The 18,966-nt window shown below is 42.6% G+C and overlaps 1 protein-coding gene across 6 annotated transcripts in view; it reads left to right on the top strand.

Annotated features, from left to right (window-relative positions):
- Nucleotides 1–11: 11 nt before the first annotated feature.
- The window catches only part of DENND4C (DENN domain containing 4C), an 80,083-nt gene continuing 61,128 nt past the window's right edge, over nucleotides 12–18,966 (top strand). For 4 of the 6 annotated variants that reach the window (XM_056325378.1, XM_056325381.1, XM_056325379.1 and 1 more), the window contains exon 1: nucleotides 13–194. The gene's annotated coding sequence lies outside the window, so the exon portion shown is untranslated. Of the gene's footprint in view, nucleotides 195–1,089; nucleotides 1,557–18,966 lie in introns of those variants that run through there. The other 2 variants (XM_056325377.1, XM_056325376.1) reach the window with 2 other exon arrangements.

Raw genomic sequence — 18,966 nt, 5'->3', positions numbered from 1 at the left:
GACCCGCCTGTAGGCGTTTGAGGGGGAGAGAATAACATGGTGGCCGCTTCCTCCCCAAACAGGAGCGGCGGTGGGGTCGGCGGTTCCTGAGGAGGAGGCGGGCGCGCGGAGCAGCTCCGGGCCGGGAGCACCGCGACCGCTGGGGCGTGCGAGGGGCGCCCGGTGGCGGCTGTCGGCGGGCCGGCCGGCGGCAGGTGAGCGGCCGCGGGAGGCAGGCAGGGAGGCAGGGAGGCAGGGAGGCAGGGAGGCAGGGAGGCAGGGAGGGAGGCAGGCAGGGAGGGAGGGAGGCAGGCAGGGAGGGAGGCAGGCAGGGAGGGAGGGAGGCAGGCAGGGAGGGAGGCAGGCAGGGAGGGAGGCAGGCAGGCAGGGAGGGAGGCAGGCAGGGAGGGAGGCAGGCAGGGAGGGAGGCAGGCAGGCAGGGAGGCAGGCAGGCAGGGAGGCAGGCAGGGAGGCAGGCAGGCAGGGAGGCAGGCAGGGAGGCAGGCAGGCAGGCAGGGAGGCAGGCAGGGAGGCAGGCAGGGAGGCAGGCAGGGAGGCAGGGAGGCAGGCAGGGAGGCAGGGAGGCAGGCAGGGAGGCAGGCAGGGAGGCAGGCAGGGAGGCAGGCAGGGAGGCAGGCAGGGAGGCAGGCAGGCAGGCAGGGAGGCAGGCAGGGAGGCAGGCAGGGAGGCAGGCAGGGAGGCAGGCAGGCAGGGAGGCAGGCAGGCAGGGAGGCAGGCAGGCAGGGAGGCAGGCAGGCAGGGAGGCAGGCAGGCAGGGAGGCAGGCAGGCAGGGAGGCAGGCAGGCAGGGAGGCAGGCAGGGAGGGAGGCAGGCAGGGAGGGAGGCAGGCAGGGAGGGAGGCAGGCAGGGAGGGAGGCAGGCAGGGAGGGAGGCAGGCAGGGAGGGAGGCAGGCAGGGAGGGAGGCAGGCAGGGAGGCAGGCAGGCAGGGAGGCAGGCAGGCAGGGAGGCAGGCAGGCAGGGAGGCAGGCAGGCAGGGAGGCAGGCAGGCAGGGAGGCAGGCAGGCAGGGAGGCAGGCAGGCAGGGAGGCAGGCAGGCAGGGAGGCAGGCAGGCAGGGAGGCAGGCAGGCAGGGAGGCAGGGGGCCTGACAGGCGGGGAGCGGGCGCTGGACCTGGCGCCTTGTCGACTTTCGGCCGCCCCCTCCTCGGGGAGCGGCGGGAAGCCGGCACTTGGGCGTGGGGAGCCCCCCCGCGCCTCCCGGCTCGCTGGCCCATTCCCTCTCCCACCTCCGGAGGAAACTTCCTTCCTCGCCAGAGAGGGAGGGAAGTTTGGGGTGTTTCCCTGACGCTGAGTCCGTCCCTGGGAAGGGCTTCTGCCCTGCCCTGGTAGAGCCTCTGCGCTGGGGCCAGCCCTTACCCCGCACAGCGCGGGGCCGGGAGGGCGAAGGCGCTTTCTGAGCTTTTTAATCTTATTATCATGATTATTGTTGAGTTCCCTGCCCCCGTCCGCCGCGGCCGTCCCTCGGGAGCGCCAGGCCCTTCGGGCAGCGGTGGGCCCGCCGCGGCCGCCGGCGGAGGAGCGGCAGCGGGGCACGGCGCAGGTGGCAGGCGCTGCAGGTGAGTCCGCGGGCTGCTCCCTCCTTTATTTCTCCATTTTTCTCTCTCTTTCCCTCTTCGGCTCCTCCCCTAGGCTGCGGCGTCAGCCGCTTTAACCCTTGCGGGGTCGGAGGCGAGGCGAGCGGCAGCGGGGCCCGCGGCGGAACGTTGGCCCTTGCGGGCGCTCGGGCCTTGGTCCGCGCCCGCACGGAGATGGCGAAGTAGCGGCGTCGGGGCTGTTGGAAGGGTGTTTGAATAGCAGGGGTCGTCCCTTCCCTCCGCGCTCTGCTAGCCGGTGGCAGAGGCACCATTTCCAATAGTCGTGCTGTGTTTTGGAAGCTGATCGTATTGGTAAGATGTTGTAAAACTTAGTTTAGTTCTGCCGATTGAAAAAAAGGAAAAGCTAGGGCCGTAACTCTTCATCAGCCTCTACTATCATCCGAGGATATGTGATGTGTCTTTGCTGCGTGACCAGATAACCTCTGTAGCAACTGGATCTGGTGATATGCTAGGGCCTTCGTATGTCAGATAGGGAAAAATAGTTGCAGAAGCTGTCAGAAGCTTTAAATGTGATGTAAGCTGATTAACTCTGCTGTTAATGCCAAACATGATCTTCCAAAGCGCCCCAGTACAGCTTAATATATCGTGATGCCACAATCTTAGAAAGGGTGCAAAAACTGAAAGAAGTTGTATTAAATATAAATTAAATGCCTGTTTTGTAACTGTCTTTTTAATGCCATTTTCTCTTTTGGCTGTTACGGTTGAGCATGTTACAAACATGGACTGTTGTGCTGATTTCAAACTTAATGCCTGTGGCTAAACTTTTAGATCTCCTGAGCTTTTAGCTTGTAAACAAACAAGACATTTGATCTTTTTTTCTGTAAGCTCTGTTAGTGTGACTTCTGTAGTATGTCTTGTCTTATTGTGATGTTTTTAACCAAGCTAAATTGAGCCTGTACATGGACACATTAGTAAAAATAAAATTATTTATTTTTAGTTACTTTTGTTGGCTGTTTTCTTGTGTAGACTAAACACAAAGTTAGTAAAAGTTACTGCATCACTTCTTAAGGTAGCATGTTAGAATACAGCACTGAATGTTCTCTGCGTTCTTGGGGAGAAAAATAATGATGGAATGTAAATCACTTCATAACTGTTTGGAAAATGAAAGGGGTTTTATTTATATTTTTTTATGCAAAGCAGTCATGACCAAACTCTAGTGATTAACCAGACTTACTAACCAGACTAGCATCTGTATTTCAAATGTTTGAAACAAAGGATACAAACTAAAAATAGTCAAAACTGTTAGATAGCTTGAGAATGCTTTTAGTGTCAATGTGACTGTAAGTATTTTTTAACAATTTTTTTTTAATACTTGGCTGACAAGCTGCTTTTTGCCATTCCAGTGGATATGAAATGCTAATTATGCGTTCTGTTTTGGGGAGCGCAATGAAAGAGTTCAGCAGAAACCAGAAATGTAAATATTGGCTTGCGGACATGACTTCTGACTTCTATGTTAAAACGCTTAGTGGCACACATAGACACTTAGTACTGCTAAAATCTAAAAAATTGGGTATTATTTTTTTAAATTATTTAAGTATTTAAGTATTTAAGAAAATCCCTATCTTAATTTATAAGTATGTTACGTTTGGTTGTTACTTTTTAGGTTAAGGTTGGGCACTGTGTAGCCCAGAGTGAACCTAACGAGATTTTGGACCAAGTTTTACTGTTTGTTTTCTTGTTTGAAGATGGTGTGTGATTACTTTCCAATCAACTTTTCTATTTTTTTGAATGAAAGCCATCAAACTTGAGCAAAATTGGGATATCCAAATGGTGATACGGATAGCATCCCTCTGATTTAAAATGTGTGAATTCTCGTTTGGAGTAGCAGTGCGATGTATTGTTGAAATACAGTGCTTGAAATGGTATCTTTTTAAGCTTGGTTCTTTCTTAGGTCTGTCTCTGACCAGTGGAAAATTGAATTTCAAATTCAACCTTGGTTTGCTTTAAGGACAAAAAAGTTCCTGTGTTAGCCTTGATGCATGCATCTGGGTTTGCTTAAAAGTACAACAGGAAAAAAGTCTCAGTAGAATGCGGTAGGCAAGGTATATTTCCAAAGTTGTAAGAGGAAGGTAATGTAGTCTTTCAACTGTTATGTAAGATCAGATCTCTTATTAAGCTTTCAGATAAATGTCAATGGCAGCCATAGGCGCAGAGCAGTATGCTAAAGAGTGATAATGTTTGGTGATCTTAATGTTTTCATGTAGCAGTGCTTCCTTTGTTGGCTTGCATAGCCTTCTGACTGAAATAACAACAAAAAGCACCTGTAACCTCTAAATCTGGCATCTTTTTGTTTAGAGGTACCTTGCACTGTAAGAATCTTTCTGGTAGAACTTTCCCCCCCCCCCCCCCTCCCCGTGCTTGCTAGTCATCCCAAGGCATGGATCACTCCCTCCTGTTACCCAAATCTGGGTTCTTCACCCGGTGTGCAGGAGCCGGTCCACACACAGAGTGGAGATACTTGTTCATTGCCTGTCTGCACAGCAGCAGGTGCTGGGTGTTAAATCCACAAAGCTAGCACACCCCTTAACACGTAGCAAAACTTTTTATACGCTTTGAACAATTGCTTACAAATACGTTTAGCCACACTTGCTTCTCACTGGTTCTTACAAGTCTCCTCTCCATTTAAAGGTACAGTGTTCGTTTTTTCACCGTGCATGTTCTGTGGGGAGGGGGCTTATGTTATTAGGGGGTTCTCTTTGCTCCAGGGTGGATCTTTTAGTATGCAAATTAGGATAGTTTACAAGTAGTTCCAGTAATTATCTGCTTAGTCTTATTAACCATTTGGTTCTCCTCGAGCTTATCCAGTTGCACCCGGTCTTGAGGTATTTATGATGTCTATCCCTTCTCCCGAGGCCATGTTTTGTTAACTGTTCATAAGGATTTAACTAACGTGCTCTGTTTTTCAAATTCATTTTTGTTTTTCACTATAGATATTTGTATATATAGATATTTACTTTTTTTTCCCCCTCTCTTTTCCTTCTTTAAATAATTCTTATATCGCCACTTTCTTGAATAATGTTCAGGATGCTGAAGATCATGGTGTAGGTGACCTCTGAAATAGTTCATAGGGATCATTGTCATAGTTACTAAATTGCTCCCCATGTGAGTTGCCAGATAGTTGTCCATTACTACTTATTTCAATCTGAAAATGAGAATCAGTTTGCTGCACTGTGCAGTACGAGGCCTGCTTTCCTCCTATAGTGCTTCAAACTGTAAACTGAAGTCTTTGGATTTTTAGATGTACTTTTGAGCTTACATCTTGCTACAAAAATCATCCCTCTCTCAAAATCGTAGCCCTCGGTTACGCAGAAATGTGATGCTGCTTCTTTCTTGTTGGATAAAAAGGTGGTGTTGCTGGGAATACTCCACCCCAACGATGATCATGAGAATGCCTGCTTTCTGCAGATTTGTGGAGCTGAAGGCTCACAATTCAGACCTCTGTGTTGTTGAAAGTGAGTTAGTTCAAGACTGTTTCTGGTCTACAACATGGGTTCTGGTGGAGTGTGACTGTTTCACGTTCAATTATTCTTATGACTGCATCTGTCACACAATGTGCACATACAGACTTATTTATTCTAAGGTTCCAGGAATACAGTTACACTGCTCTGCATTCCGAGGTGGAACAGAGCAGAAAATTTTGTCTTGGTTAGTATCTCACTCTAGTCCTTTGTTTCTGCTTACAGGCTCTTCGAGGATATAAATGTGGTCCTGATGTTTACTGTTTGCTTTGGCAGATAGGAAACTTGGAAACAGTTTTCAGAATAACAAAGATTATAATGAAATTCTGAGTTTATGTATGTGACTTTTTTTTTTTTTTAAGAGCAGCGAACTCGAGATTGTTGATACAGGGAACAGTAAAAACGTACTCATGATTTCTTGCCTAAAGGTTGGCTTGCCTGTCATTAAACATTCCATTTGCTTTGTTTCAGTTAAATGCAGTGAGCCAGTTTTGCCTTATTCTGCTTTCATCTTCACATTTTGTGACACTTGAGTTCCTTTCCTTTAGTCTCAAAACCTTTCTAAAGAGACTTGATGTTTTTAAAGCATCAACCAAGAGCCTGTGTTTTTCTGTCTAAAAGATGTTAAGAATAAATCGGGGATTGACTTGCAAATTAAGTTGTTCAGTTCTGGCAGCAAAAGCGGAGTTTACAATTACCAGTCTCCGAAGTAGCAGAAGCTTTCTTCCTCTTGAAAGTGTTTTCCAGTTGTGAACAAATTGTAGCTCTACTACAAAATGTAGCCATTTTTCATCAGAGGCAAGGAACCCCATGTTCTTGCTTTCTTTCTGAACCTACACATTTCAGCAATAGCTTTTGCCTTTATAATTAATTACAGCCTTTGATCAGTAATGCTTGAGCTGAAGTCTAGTCACTGGTGCATTCTTCAGTGCTCCTCTTCCCTGTTATACCCTCCAAATCTTTGACGTTGAGGCATTGTGTGACTGGTGAAAGCAAGTGTTGTTTGGTGGGGGTTTTTTTACTTTTTTTTTGCTTTCTTTCTTTCCCCTGTTGGGCTACCCAGTGCTGCTATTCCTGGTGTCACATAACATGGCTCCAGCCTTCTTTGTTATTCTCTGGGGAAGAAACTATACTCTCACTGAGATAAGAAACCTGACATAGGTAGAAGTCTTGCAAGTAAGATATCCGCCAGGCATATCTATATCTATATAATGTGTAAACTATATCTTTCTTCTTTGAGAAAGGATAAAAGTGCAGATGAAGTTGGGAGAAAGACAACCACAACTAGAAAGCAGCTACCTAGGAGCAACGTATGAAGAAAAAGTAGTTCAAGCGCTTAACTAGTGTTAGAAATCAAGGCATCTATAGCTATATAGTTAAGCCCTGAAACTTCTATAGGATATCCATACTTTGTCTAAGAAAAAATTAAAGGAAAAACACACTGCTGAGTCACAGCAACAGATCATCCAGTCAGTTACTCTAATCATTGAATGGGACTATTGCAAAATATTAAAACCAGTGTGGCCAGTTCTCAACAGTTGATCAGCCATCCATCCTTGGGAGTAACAGCAACCGCTAGCCTCGTCTATGGAGTCATTTATACCTATGCCTTCATTGTTTTCTTGATGCTTAATTTCTCCCAGTAACTTTTTAAGCAATGAGTGATCCTAATGAGAATATAAACTGTTGGTTATCTAGGTTTAAGTGGCAGAAAATTGTTGTGTTTGAGGTTAATCTGAACTTACGTACACTGAGGGGGGTTTGTTTGTTTGTTTTTTTAAGGCATGAGCAATATATTTTGCAGGTTTCCTTAAATCACAAAAAATGTGTTTTTGCAGAGGAAATAATTTCAAGGATCTGGAGAGCCTGAGAAATGTTTTATGTACATAAAACATACGTGTCTTATACCTGTTAAGCTTCTGAAATGACCAAAGATGTGACTGAAGAGGGATATTGACAAGTTAGTTTTAGCCTAGGGAGACCCATCTTTCTTGGCTCCCTTCTTCCTCTGTTACCACCACTTTTTAGGGGGTAATTCCCAATGAAAGCCTGACTTCAGATGCCTTCAGTTATCATTTGAAGCTCCACTTACACTTCTTGTAGAAGGAACCTAGGAAAGCTAACCATGTGAAGTTAAGTTTAGTTTTCCCAATAGGTCCCACAAATATCTACAAATAAAATTTGGAATTGGCAGGAGGAGGAAGAGTACAAGTAATTTTCTTGTAAGCTTTCTAAGTCATGAACCACTGTGATGTGTAGATCTGGTTTGTTAATGAATGGGTTGTATGCCTTTTATTGGTCACATCCAGGTTTGTTTTCAGTTCTGAGTATTAAAGGCTAAGCAGGACAGAAAAGAAAACTTCCACACTGCCTGAACATGTTACTGTTTACTCAAAGTTGTGATGAAACCAGAAAAAGCAAGTCTATATCTCCTATGAATTGCTTACTTGACTCAAATCACCAGTTAGAATCACCAGTGAAAGACTTAAATTTTTTCTGACACTAAATTCTTGCATAACCTTGGGGATGCATCCTTACTTGTTATTTTCTTCTTTCAGTTATGCCTTAGGCTTTAAGTAGTAATTCTCCCTGTGTAAGACTGTTTGTGTTTTGTTACTTGAATAAAGTATAAGCATACCACTGAATTTTTCCAGTACTAATAAACCAGTTGTGTTGGTGTAAGAAGATCACAAGTCATAAACAGAACAGTCTTCAAATGAAAGGTTGGTTTTGCTGGTAGTGATGTATTTACACAGGGGCTTATACCAGAATACCTGTATGTCTCTGAAGAGCAGGATTCTTCTGTGCACTCCTGGCTGTGCAGGTACAGTTCTAGGAATAAACCAAATCTACATTATGCATAAAACAAGGAATATGTTGTTCAGGATTTGGTAGACCAAGTAGAAAGTTTACCTTTGAAAAAAGGCACAGTATGTGACCCACGCTTTCTTAAAAAGGGAGTGTCATTTTGAACTCTGATGTGTATACTTTGCTGCATTTGTGCTTTGAACTTTTTTTTGTAGGCATCATCTTGTAAGATAATTATATATGAAAGTTTTAAGTTCCTTTGGGTTATGATGACTCATTCACCATGAATGTAATGACTAATGTGACATTTCAGTTTATTTTAAAGAAAACAGAACAAATCCTGCACAAAGACATTTACAGCTTTTCTTCTGTGTGATTCAGATGTACAGTGTATGCACAGTTCATCTCAAAACCTCTTATTCTTAGTGTCTTTGATCTAACTAATTCTGTAGGGAAAAAAAATATATCTTATTAAATATGTCACTCCTCTAACTTTAAGCTGGTTTCCTAGCTATATTAACAGCCAGATGAGGCACAAGTATGAGAAGGGAATCTGCTGTGAGCCTCTAGTGTGTAAACGCCTCTTCTTGTACCTTTGTAAAAATTTCATCCTTAATTGGTATGCTTGCTGCATTGAACATCTTGAGTTGAAAGCATTTGAGTTGTCCACATTGGTATGTGCAAATTATCTTGTATCACTCCATTTGTATTCCTTCTCCTTTTGTCTGTATGGAGTATTGATGCTGCCCTAGACCTATTAAAAAAAGACAGAGGAAGAATGAAGGTGGGGAGGGGAAGAGTTTACAGGATTAAAACTGTGTTGTTATAGAGGGCTGTGTGATGCCCTTTTTTTTTTTTTTTTGAGTAGAAACTGAAATGCTCGTAGCCTACCTCTCAGGTAAATCTTCTGACCATGTGACTGTTGTCCCACTTGCCTCTTCCTAGAGCCAGTAAAGTGTGCAGTGGAGCAGTATCAGTGGAGGAGAATGAGGGTGTTCCACTACTGTATACTTGGAGCAGATAGTAAGGGCTGGCATACTTCCCCGCCACCTCCCCCACCTCCATTCCCCCACCAAAGGAGAAATTGTGCATTCCACTCCACACTGTGCAGGAAAATGAATGTAGGGGTCTCAAATGTTTTTTTGCATGCCGCAGCAACTGAGCACTGGGTAGACTTGACGGGACTGTGCGGTTATGTAAGGTGTGTGGGAACAAACCTTGGGGAAGGATGTCTGTTTGAATTTCCAGACAATTTAGAAAAAGCTGAAATCAGTGATCTAAGTAAATTGGATTAATCCATTCCTAGATGGTTAAATTGGAAGTAGGAATGCTAAACAACTGTGAGTTATGCCCACAGTAGTCATAGCCTGCTTTAGGAAACCAGATTTTTCATTTCTAGTGTATTACTATATCAATATAAGCATTACATAATGTTTTGATATATAACAAAAAATGCATAAAACCATGCATAAATAGTGTTTTAAATAGGAAGACAAGTGCATGTGTTAAATTATGACAGAAATGGGTGTTGCAAAGAATAAAGGGTAAACATGAACAGCACAACAATATAAACCAGTAAATCAATGTTGCCTTTTTTCTCTTTGCAAAAGAGAGAATGTGACTTAATCTTTGAATTTGCTTTCAGAATCCTACCCATAGGTAAGTTTTATGCTCTCTGAATGGATAGTTCTCCAGATTGTTAGGCAAGTATGTTGGAGGCTGCTAGTAATGTTGGTGGAAATTTTAAAAAAATATAACCTTTTCTTCCTTTCTCTCTGTTTGTATTGTAACTAAGCAGGTATACTCCTAGCAATGTTCTGACTTAAGGTACTTATTTTCGTGTTCAGAATCTATATAGCTCATTCCAGAAAATCAAGTTTCCTGTAAGTGTTTTGTCTCCACCAGTGTGTTGACTAATACAGTATAGATATTTTAGTGTTAGGTGATAATATTATGCAAACAATATAAATAGATGTAATGTCAAACTTTACATTTATTTGCCATCTGGTGAGTGGTCAGGTTTCATGACAATCATGGGCTTGCTATTCTGTTTGACAGGTTTTTTTAGTGTTTGAGGAAAATATTTGTCTAAGTAGTACCTTTCTAATGTGTTATCTTTCATGATTATTTTCTTCAGAAGTTCATATAATACAAATCTTTAATATACATCTAATTTGAGATCATTAGACTATTCAGAAGACTGAAATGTGGGCTTGAATAGATTCAGATAGTTCTGAATATATTTATTCAGGAATATTAAGTGAGCACAGCGAGAAGCAAGGATTGATAACCAAGGGCTTTTAAGAGGTGGAAGCATAAGTTACACATACCGCAGAATTCAAAGGCAAAAAAATTTTGTGATGAGTTTTTGTGTAAAAAGCAGGTGTTCTGGTTGTCTCAAAAGTGACTGAAAATTTTAACATAAAAGGAAAATACAAGTCAGATTTTCCACAGAATGACAAAACTTTATTTTCTGTGGATAGAAATTAACTTTGTCGGTACAAACTTAAGCAATATTTTTGTTTATTCTGGAGCAAAAGTTGTAGTCATCATGAAAATTTTTGATTCATTTTACATGTGTGGTTTCACAGATGCACCATCCACTTGATGACTTTTATTTGTGAATGCCTTTCCATTTCCATAATTTTAAGATGGCTTTACTATCCTTTAGGTGGCTTTGGTCCATTTTATTCTGGCTTTTGGAGTTGTGACTGGACTGGAGTGTGGTTGCATGGGTCCTCTCATGGACATTCTTTAAAATAAATCAGAAGAGACATGAGAGGCAATCAATGACAGTTACTGCACTTTCTTACATTGCCTTGATCCATTTCTCTATTAGCCTTTATCTAGGAATGGGAAGAGTAGCTTAGATACTAAACAAAGATCTTGTCTTTGAAAGAGTTTCACTAAAACATCTGACAATACAGAAGATACTTATGAAAACTGAGGGCTTAAGTTTTCAGGAACCATACTCCTGCCTAAGCTTTTTATGTGTGATTTTTGTTTGTGGTAACTTCATTGCAAGATGACCTGCAACGTAAGTGATGTAGAGGGATCACTTGGAGACCTAACTTGCACTCTTTCTGCATTTGCTACAGATGTGCTAATGCAAACCCTCACTGCAAAAATGTGCAAAAAAGATCAAGATCATGGTATGCTCCGTGCAGCATAAAGAGCAAAGAGACAGTTCCTCCTGTAAGGTTCTCGCTGCTGCAACGTAAGACCAAAACCATGAATATTCTAACTGCTGTCAAGCATGCGGTTTGGACTTTTTTAAGCCATCTTGGCAAAAGACAAGTTTCTTAATGAGGAGTTGGCAAGAGGATTAAAAGACAGGCTTGTGGGGTGTTAATAAGCTCCTGCCAAGCTTGAAAAGCAGCTGAGAAAGAATGAAAATGCTGACATGAAACCAAGTGATTTGAGGCTGGTGTCATAGGCCAACCAAAAATGGGAGTAGTCATCTTGATTGCCAGGAAAGGTGTTCAGTGGGGTGGGCACAGGTTGTGAAGCTCTCAAAATGTCAGTGAACCAGCCTGTGTTTGATGTGATAAAGCTGCCAATGGAAATACCTACAGAGAAGAATGACATCTTCCTGCAGTCTGATTTTTTTTTTTTTCCCCAAAAGATAATAATGAGGAAAAACATACTCCTCAAAAACTACTGAATGGGTTTTCCACTGTGGATTTGTGGAGCCCTTAGGAGACAATTTCAACAAGCATATGGCTGATTGTATTGTAGGCAGCTAACAAAAATGAAATCAAAGCATGATTCAGTGATCTGGCAATCTCTGTCACTGGAGATTCTGGCAAAATAATTTCAATGCTAATACTTAATTATTTCAATTCTTACTAGAAAGAGAGTATGTAGCGTACTTCAAGTAACATCTTAGGTGTATTTGAAACAGAACATCTCTCCTGTGACCTCCCAAAACCAAACCATAGTCCAGCATCACCCTAACAAAAAAAGGGCACCAAAAAACCTACAACAAGCAATCTAGGAGACTTGGGCTCCCCAAAGGCACTTAACCACCGCACTATTGTGCCTTGACTTTTTCTTCACTGTTTTATTTTTGTTTCAGGCTACTATATTTGGCTTTATTCCAACGGAGTTTCCAATTACAGAAAGAGTTCTCTAACAAAGAATGTTTCCAGGGCCGCAGATGTTTCACTCATTACATAATACTGAGCATGGCTAACCTTTAAAGCTTGCAACTGGGGCAGTAAGTGCATTTTATAAAGTACTTCCCTTGCTCTGAGAACTATTATTATTTGATTTCTTTCTTGGACTTATTTTCTTTGCAGCCTCTGGAGCAGTTGCCATCTCCTGTTACGTGAAAGGACAGTTTGGGTACAACAATGATGGAACAAGATTAAACTGGTTTATTAAATGAGTGTATCTGGACTGCTTGATGATTGTCATTCTTCCTTTCTCACATCTTTTCCATTTCTGTTTTCTGTCCTTGGCAAAAGAACTTCATTTACTGGTACCAAATTTGCCTTCATTGATTCCAGCTGTTTCTACTCTAGAGTCTGCAGGTCGCTTTGGAGTTTGTTTTTTGGCCTCACATGTCTGTAACCATGCCAATTTTTATACTATTGGACAACTTGAAATTACTGTACAATAGGAAAACTTCAGCTTTTGAGTGAGGTAGAAGTAGCTGGAGTTGGGGTGGTTTGATGATTTTTTTTTCTTCTTTTTTTTTTTTCCCCCTCCACATTGCTTTTAGTCTGATTTTAGTCAGAAAAATGCTCAGTTCTGCTTCTGAAGACAAAATCTTAAATTGTTAGTAGTATGCTTTTGTGTCTTTTCTGAATAATTCTGATGTATTAAATATAAAGCTGAAAATTTTTGACTAGTTTCCTCCTTTCCTTTGACTTTTGCTCTAGCAATCCAAGGACTCATATACAGAACAGGAATACATAGAAATTGCAAAGAAAATTCGGGGTAAAGGAGAACAATAATATATTTTCTTTAAGGGCAAAATGTTCTCCATTTGCTTCTAAAATGGGTCTGAAAAGCTGCAAGACTTAGCACCGACAAAATTGATCCTTAAGTGACAAACACAGCAGAAAAGAAGCAGTCTAGGAGGCTCCTGGAGTGTGTGGAAGATAACTTCCTGACACAGCTGGTCAGCGAGCAAACCAGGGCTAATGCTCCACTGGACCTGCTGTTAACAAACCAGGAAGGACTGCTGGGAATCCTGGGAAGGATATCTTGGGCACAGCGATCATGAAATGATAGTTTTCAATTCTCAAAGAAGTAAGCAGCGGGGGCTCAGCAGAACCATTTCCTTGGATTTCCAGAGGAAAACTTTGTCCTGTTAAAAGTCAATAGAGTCCCTTGGGAGACAGTCCTGGAGGGCCAAGGGTTCCTGGAAGGCTGGAAATTCTTCAGGAAGGCATCCCCATGTCCTGAAAGACAAGCTGGTGGGGAAGAAGACCGGCGTGGCTGAACCAGAGAGCTTTGCCTGAAACTCAGGGAAAAAAGGAGAGGTTACTGCCTGGGGAAGAAGGGGCAGGCAACTCTGGAGGACTATAAGGATGTTGTGAGGTTATGCAGGGTGATTATTAAAGAGGCAAAAGTCCAGCTAAAACTCAGGCTGGCCACTGCTGTAAAAGACAACAAAAAATGTTCTTACACATGCATTAGAAACAAAAGGACGGTCAAAAGTGATCTGCATCCTTTATTGGATGTGGGGAAGGGAGCATTGCCACAAAGGCTGAGGTACTTAATGTTTTCTTTGCCTCAGCCTTTAATAGTAAGGCCAGTTACCCTCAGCGTACTCAGCCCCTGAGCTGGAAGGTGGGGACGAGGAGCAGAACGAAGTTCCCATAGTCCAGGAGGAAACAGTCAGCGACCTGCGGCTCCACTTGGACACACACAAGTCTATGGTGCTGGATGGGATCCACCTGAGGGTTAGTGAGGGAGCCGGTGGAGGAGCTGGCCCAGCCACTGTCCATCAGTTATCAACAGTCCTGGCTAACTGGGGAGGTCCCAGAAGACTGGAGGTTAGCCAGTGTGACACCCATCTACAAGAAGGGCAGGACAGATCTGGGAAACGACAGGCCATTCAGGCTGTCCTCAGTGTTGGGTAAGGTTATGGAGCCAACAAACCTGAGCACCATCCTAGAGCACGTGCGAAGACAATCAGGGGATGAGGCCGAGCCAGCATGGGTTTATGAAAGGCAGGTCCTGCCTGATGAACTTGATTTCCTTCTACGACAAGGTGAACCCACCTATTAGGGAAAGGCTGTGCGTGTTGTCTACGTGGACCTTAGTAAAACCTTTGATGCCGTCTCCCACAGCATTCTCCTGGAGAAACTGGCTGCTCATGGCTTGGGTGTGCATACTCTGTGCTGGATTAAAATCTAGCTGGATAGCTGAGCCCAAAGGGTGGTAGTAAACAGTTACATCCAGCTGGTAACCAGTCACAAGTGGTGTTCCCCAGGGCTCAGTATTGGGGCCAGTCCTGTTGCATGTGGGAGAGCAGAAATCAGAGCTTGCGTATCCACACAGCCAGTCCTTTAATGTCTTTATCAACAGTCTGGGTGAGGGGACTGAGTGCACCCTCAGTAAGTTTGCAGGTGACACCAGGCTGGGGGGAGTGTTGCTGTCCTTAGGGCAGGCAGGCTGTGCAGAGGGACCTGGGCAGGCTGGAGCGATGGGCCGAGGCCATTCCTGTGAGGTTCAACAGGGCTCAGTGCCGGGTCCTGCCCTTGGGTCACAGCAGCCCCACACGGCGCTACAGGCTGGGGCAGAGCGGCTGGAAAGGGCCTGGTGGGAAAGGGCCTGGGGGTGCTGGTCCACAGCTGGCTGAGCGTGAGCCAGCAGCGTGCCCAGGTGGCCAAGGCGGCCAGCAGCATCCTGGCTGGTACCAGACACAGTGTGGCCAGCAGGACCAGGGCAGCGATGGTCCCCCTGTCCTGGGCACTGGTGAGGCCGCACCTCGAACGCTGTGTTCAGGTTTGGGCCCCTCACTGCAAGAGGGAGATGGAGGTGCTGGAGCGTGGCCAGAGAAGGGCAATGGAGCTGGTGAAGGGTCTGGAGCACAAGGCTTATGCGGAGCAGCTGAGGGAGCTGGGGCTGTTTAGCCTGAGGAGGAGGAGGCTGAGGAAGGATCTTATTGTCCTCTACAACTACTTGAAAAGAGGCTGTAGTGAGGTGGGTGTTGGTCTCTTCTCCCAGATAACAAGTGATGGGACAAGAGGAAACAGCCTCAAGTTGTGTCAGGGGACATTTAGATTGGTTAATAAGGAAAAAATTCTTCACCAAAAGGGTGATCAAACGTTTGAACAGGCTGCCCCGGGAGTTGGAGCAATCACCATCCCTACAAGTGTTTAAAAGCCATGTAGATGCGATGCTTAGGGCATGGCTTAGTGGTGGACTTGGCAGTATTAAGTTAATGGTTGAATTTGATGACCTCGAAGGTCTTTTCCAATCTAAATGATGCTGTGATTATATGAAGGTGTATATGCCTTACAAAACTAAAGAAGTACGCCATATGATTATCACTTATTACAATACTGGATTTGCAAAAGTCAGTTCACTTCACCAGCCTTTCTTCATATGAAGCACACTATTGCATCATTTCAAAGGCTATGGTTTGAAATAGAAAAGAAAAACTACACTGGAAGAGTACACAGACCCGTTTCCCTTTATATGAATGGTGTACTTGCTAGTGGCTCTTACGAAAATGTCAGTAACAAATAACCAAAGAGAGAGCGAATACATGTCTTGCTTAGGCTATAAAGAACTATGGATGTCTTCAGCCATTGTAGAAATTGAAGTGTGAAAAAGATATTTTCATTTACCACCTGTGGTGTTTTAGCCTTTTGTCTTTGGTGTGTCTGCTAATTTGATGTTAAGAATTTTTGATTTAATCAATTTATAAAATAGAGGTTTTATTTTTCAGCATAACTGTAGAGCTGTGTTTGACATTTTAGGAGCTTAAAACAGAAGTGATTTTGTTCTCATTCATTCACGGTTTGCAGAACCCTTGTGCTCTAAGAACTGCTTTTTGTACAGGTGGAGAAAGAAAAAAAGGGAACTGTTTCACTGAGCTGTTTCTAGGTGTGGTGCCTTTGGTTCTGTAGGGATTTCTTACCTGAGGTGATTTGATGTTCTATTTCTGCTCCTTTCCAACTCTCATGCCCTGATCTATTTGGAATGTTTTAGAATACTTTTACCAACAAAGCTGATTACATTCATTTTATGCCTGATTTTTGTTTGGCTGCTGTCAGAAAAAGGTCTGGTACGCAAAAAGGTAGTATAGGAGTCAACATTTTTTTCTTTGAATATGTGTAGATTTGCAACAATTTAGCTATCTGACACAAAAAACCAGTTTGATTATTTGCAGTACCAGACCTTGATACAACTTTTTTTCTGGATGAAGTTTTCAATTAACCGATAAAAGCAATCCTATAGAAATACTTCATTAAATGTAATTGGCAGGCTTTTTATCTTTCACCTTGTCGTTAAGTTTATTTTTCACAATGTTACAGACCTCTGTAAGATAATGAGCTTGTAGCTTGTAACTTATTTCCATTGTGAAACCACTACATTCTCAAATGTTTACTTGTAAACTGCTAGAAGGAATTGTCCTGTATTAGCATATGTGCATGTTCAGACCCAAGCGTGGGTGACTGGGGTTGTTCCAGAGCTGGCTGTGTGTAAGACAGGTAGAAGGTGGGCATTGCACATCTGTGAAGTTATTTTTGTAATTCTAGTTTTTCTAATACTGTTTGATTTACAGTCAAGTGACTGTAACTGTTACTTTATTTCATAATTTACAACAATGTGATATGCATTCCAAAAAAGAAAGACTATAAATGCATGTCCAGGAGTTCTTTTACTCTTGTTACCGTCTGTCTGTAACTAATAATCTGTGGACAACTGTTTTTTCCCTCTGTTTTAATCCTGTTCAGTGCTAACGGTACTTGTGAAGTAATGTCTTGTCTTTTGTTGTGGTGTATGTATATATGTGTCTGTATATATTAATCTATATTCTTACACATAATAAAATATGCTTCGTAGAACTCATATATAGACATGTCCATGTAACTTCCCTATGTGTTGCTAATGATATGATTATGATAATGTTTGATAACCCTCATAGTTCACCTGAATTCTTTTAGCATTGTTGAGTAGTCTGGTTTATAATGTTCCATCCTGTAATAATTTTCAGTCATCTGTGATGGATACACAAGGTCTGATTTCTGCTGTCCCACATGCACCAAACTGAAACCCATCAGCTGGAGTTGCACTCTTATCTGAGTAGAAATGGGCTTGCTTAGAAGTGACTATAGTATGGGCAAGCATACTGATGTGAGCGGTAGCAGTGTGAAGACAAGCTGGAATGGGCAAGCCATGGAGTGCAAGCTTTTTAGGAACGCTGCGTGTATACTCCAGTTATGTTCTGGTTGTTAAGTGGTAATATTAGTGACTGTCTTTGCATATGCTGAGAACATTTAAGCCTGCGTGAGTATACATATGTGCTAGAATCATACCTGTATTTTACGTTTTTTAAAAAAGTCTGAAGTTTCAATAGCCAAGGATAGTCCATGATTGCATTACTTAGTGCTTTTCAAAGTAACTTCAATATTAGCTTCCATGTCTTGAAACAAGGACAAATTCTGAGGCAGTTAGAACAAAAGCAATCATTCTGACCTTCACTGTATTCTTTCTGTTGCTGTGAATTACAAGTAGGAAATAGTTGGAATAAGAAAAAAACCAACAGAAGAAAGTGCTATTGTTGATGCATTTCCACCAATAGGCAGTTTTGAAAAATATTATTCATAGTATTAATACTAATTATTATATCCAATTGTAGTTTCAGTCCTTTAGCATTTGTATTTAAGATTTGATTATTAGAAGCAGTCCTAGAGACAAAACTCTTTAAGTGATCAAGTCCTCACTTTTGGTCAAACTTGCTGAGTTCAGGCCTTCAGGTTCTACTTTCTCCAGTCCCAGGGGACTAAACTTTGTTGCTGTGATTTAAGATCACTTTTTCTGCAAAAGTCTTTTTTTAATCAGTGTTGTCAGTTTTTCACACCAACTTTGTCATGCCTTTATTTTTACCACTGTTGTGATATAACTGCTGCTTTTTTTTTTTTTTTTTTTTTTTTTTTTTTAAACAAGGCCTGCAGTGACAGGGTAAGGGGGGCAACAGTTTTAAACTGAAAGAGGGTAGGTTTAGGTTGGACATAAGACATTTATGATGATGCAGGTGGTAAGACACTGGAACAGGCTGCCCAGAGAAGCTGTGGCTGCCCCATCCCTGCAACATTCAATGCCAGGTTGGATGGGGCTTTGAGCAACCTGGTCTAGTGGAAGGTGTCCCTGCCCGTGGCAGGGGGGTTGGATTAGATAATCTATAAAGGTACTTGAAATGTGTGCAGAAAGGGGGGTGGGGTGGGGGGCAAGCTGAAGGGTTGATGTAATCTGTCAGTATCTCTTTGCCATGTATGACAGTGATTTAGCTTCTTCAAACATGTTTTTAAAGTAATTTACAAATCTTCTTTTAATTTCTTTCCATTTTCAGTTTTAATGAAGAGCTGATGCTGCTTTACCTCAAGAAGTATGCTGTCTTGCTGGTTGCTTATTTTAACTGTCTATGCATATTATGTAATGCTTTTAATGTGAACAAGGAACGTTTCTGAAGTCACTGATTAAAAGAAATTCTGCAGTGGTTGCTGTGGTATAAAATTAAGATTTAACAAGATTCAGTGAAGATTCTTTTTTACAAATGAGAAAAAATTATTTTTCCCACCCCTTCACCAATAATGTTATTTAATCTTCACACAAGTTAAAAGAATGGTCTGTGTGAATAAAGAAACAGATCTTTCCCTTCTCTACCACAGCAAAGGAAGTTCCTTTCTGAGTTTTTGGAAAGGTAAACAAAGTTTGCCTGCCACTTCTCTCTTCTGATTTGTTCACTGGAAATAATAGAGAAGTTGCATGTATAAAGACTTGGTTCATGTAGCTTATTAAGTTCTGTATTGGGGAGTGAGGTGCCTGTGGTAGTCCTTGTGTTGTCTATGCAGATTTGCCTAGCACAGTGTTTGGAAAACATAGTAGTGCTTCCCTTTTACTTAGATTGTAGCCCA

This window comes from Falco biarmicus, chromosome Z, assembly GCF_023638135.1.
Source record: "Falco biarmicus isolate bFalBia1 chromosome Z, bFalBia1.pri, whole genome shotgun sequence".
In the NCBI taxonomy this organism is placed as follows: Eukaryota; Metazoa; Chordata; class Aves; order Falconiformes; family Falconidae; genus Falco; species Falco biarmicus.
This window is presented reverse-complemented; position numbering and strand designations above follow the sequence as displayed.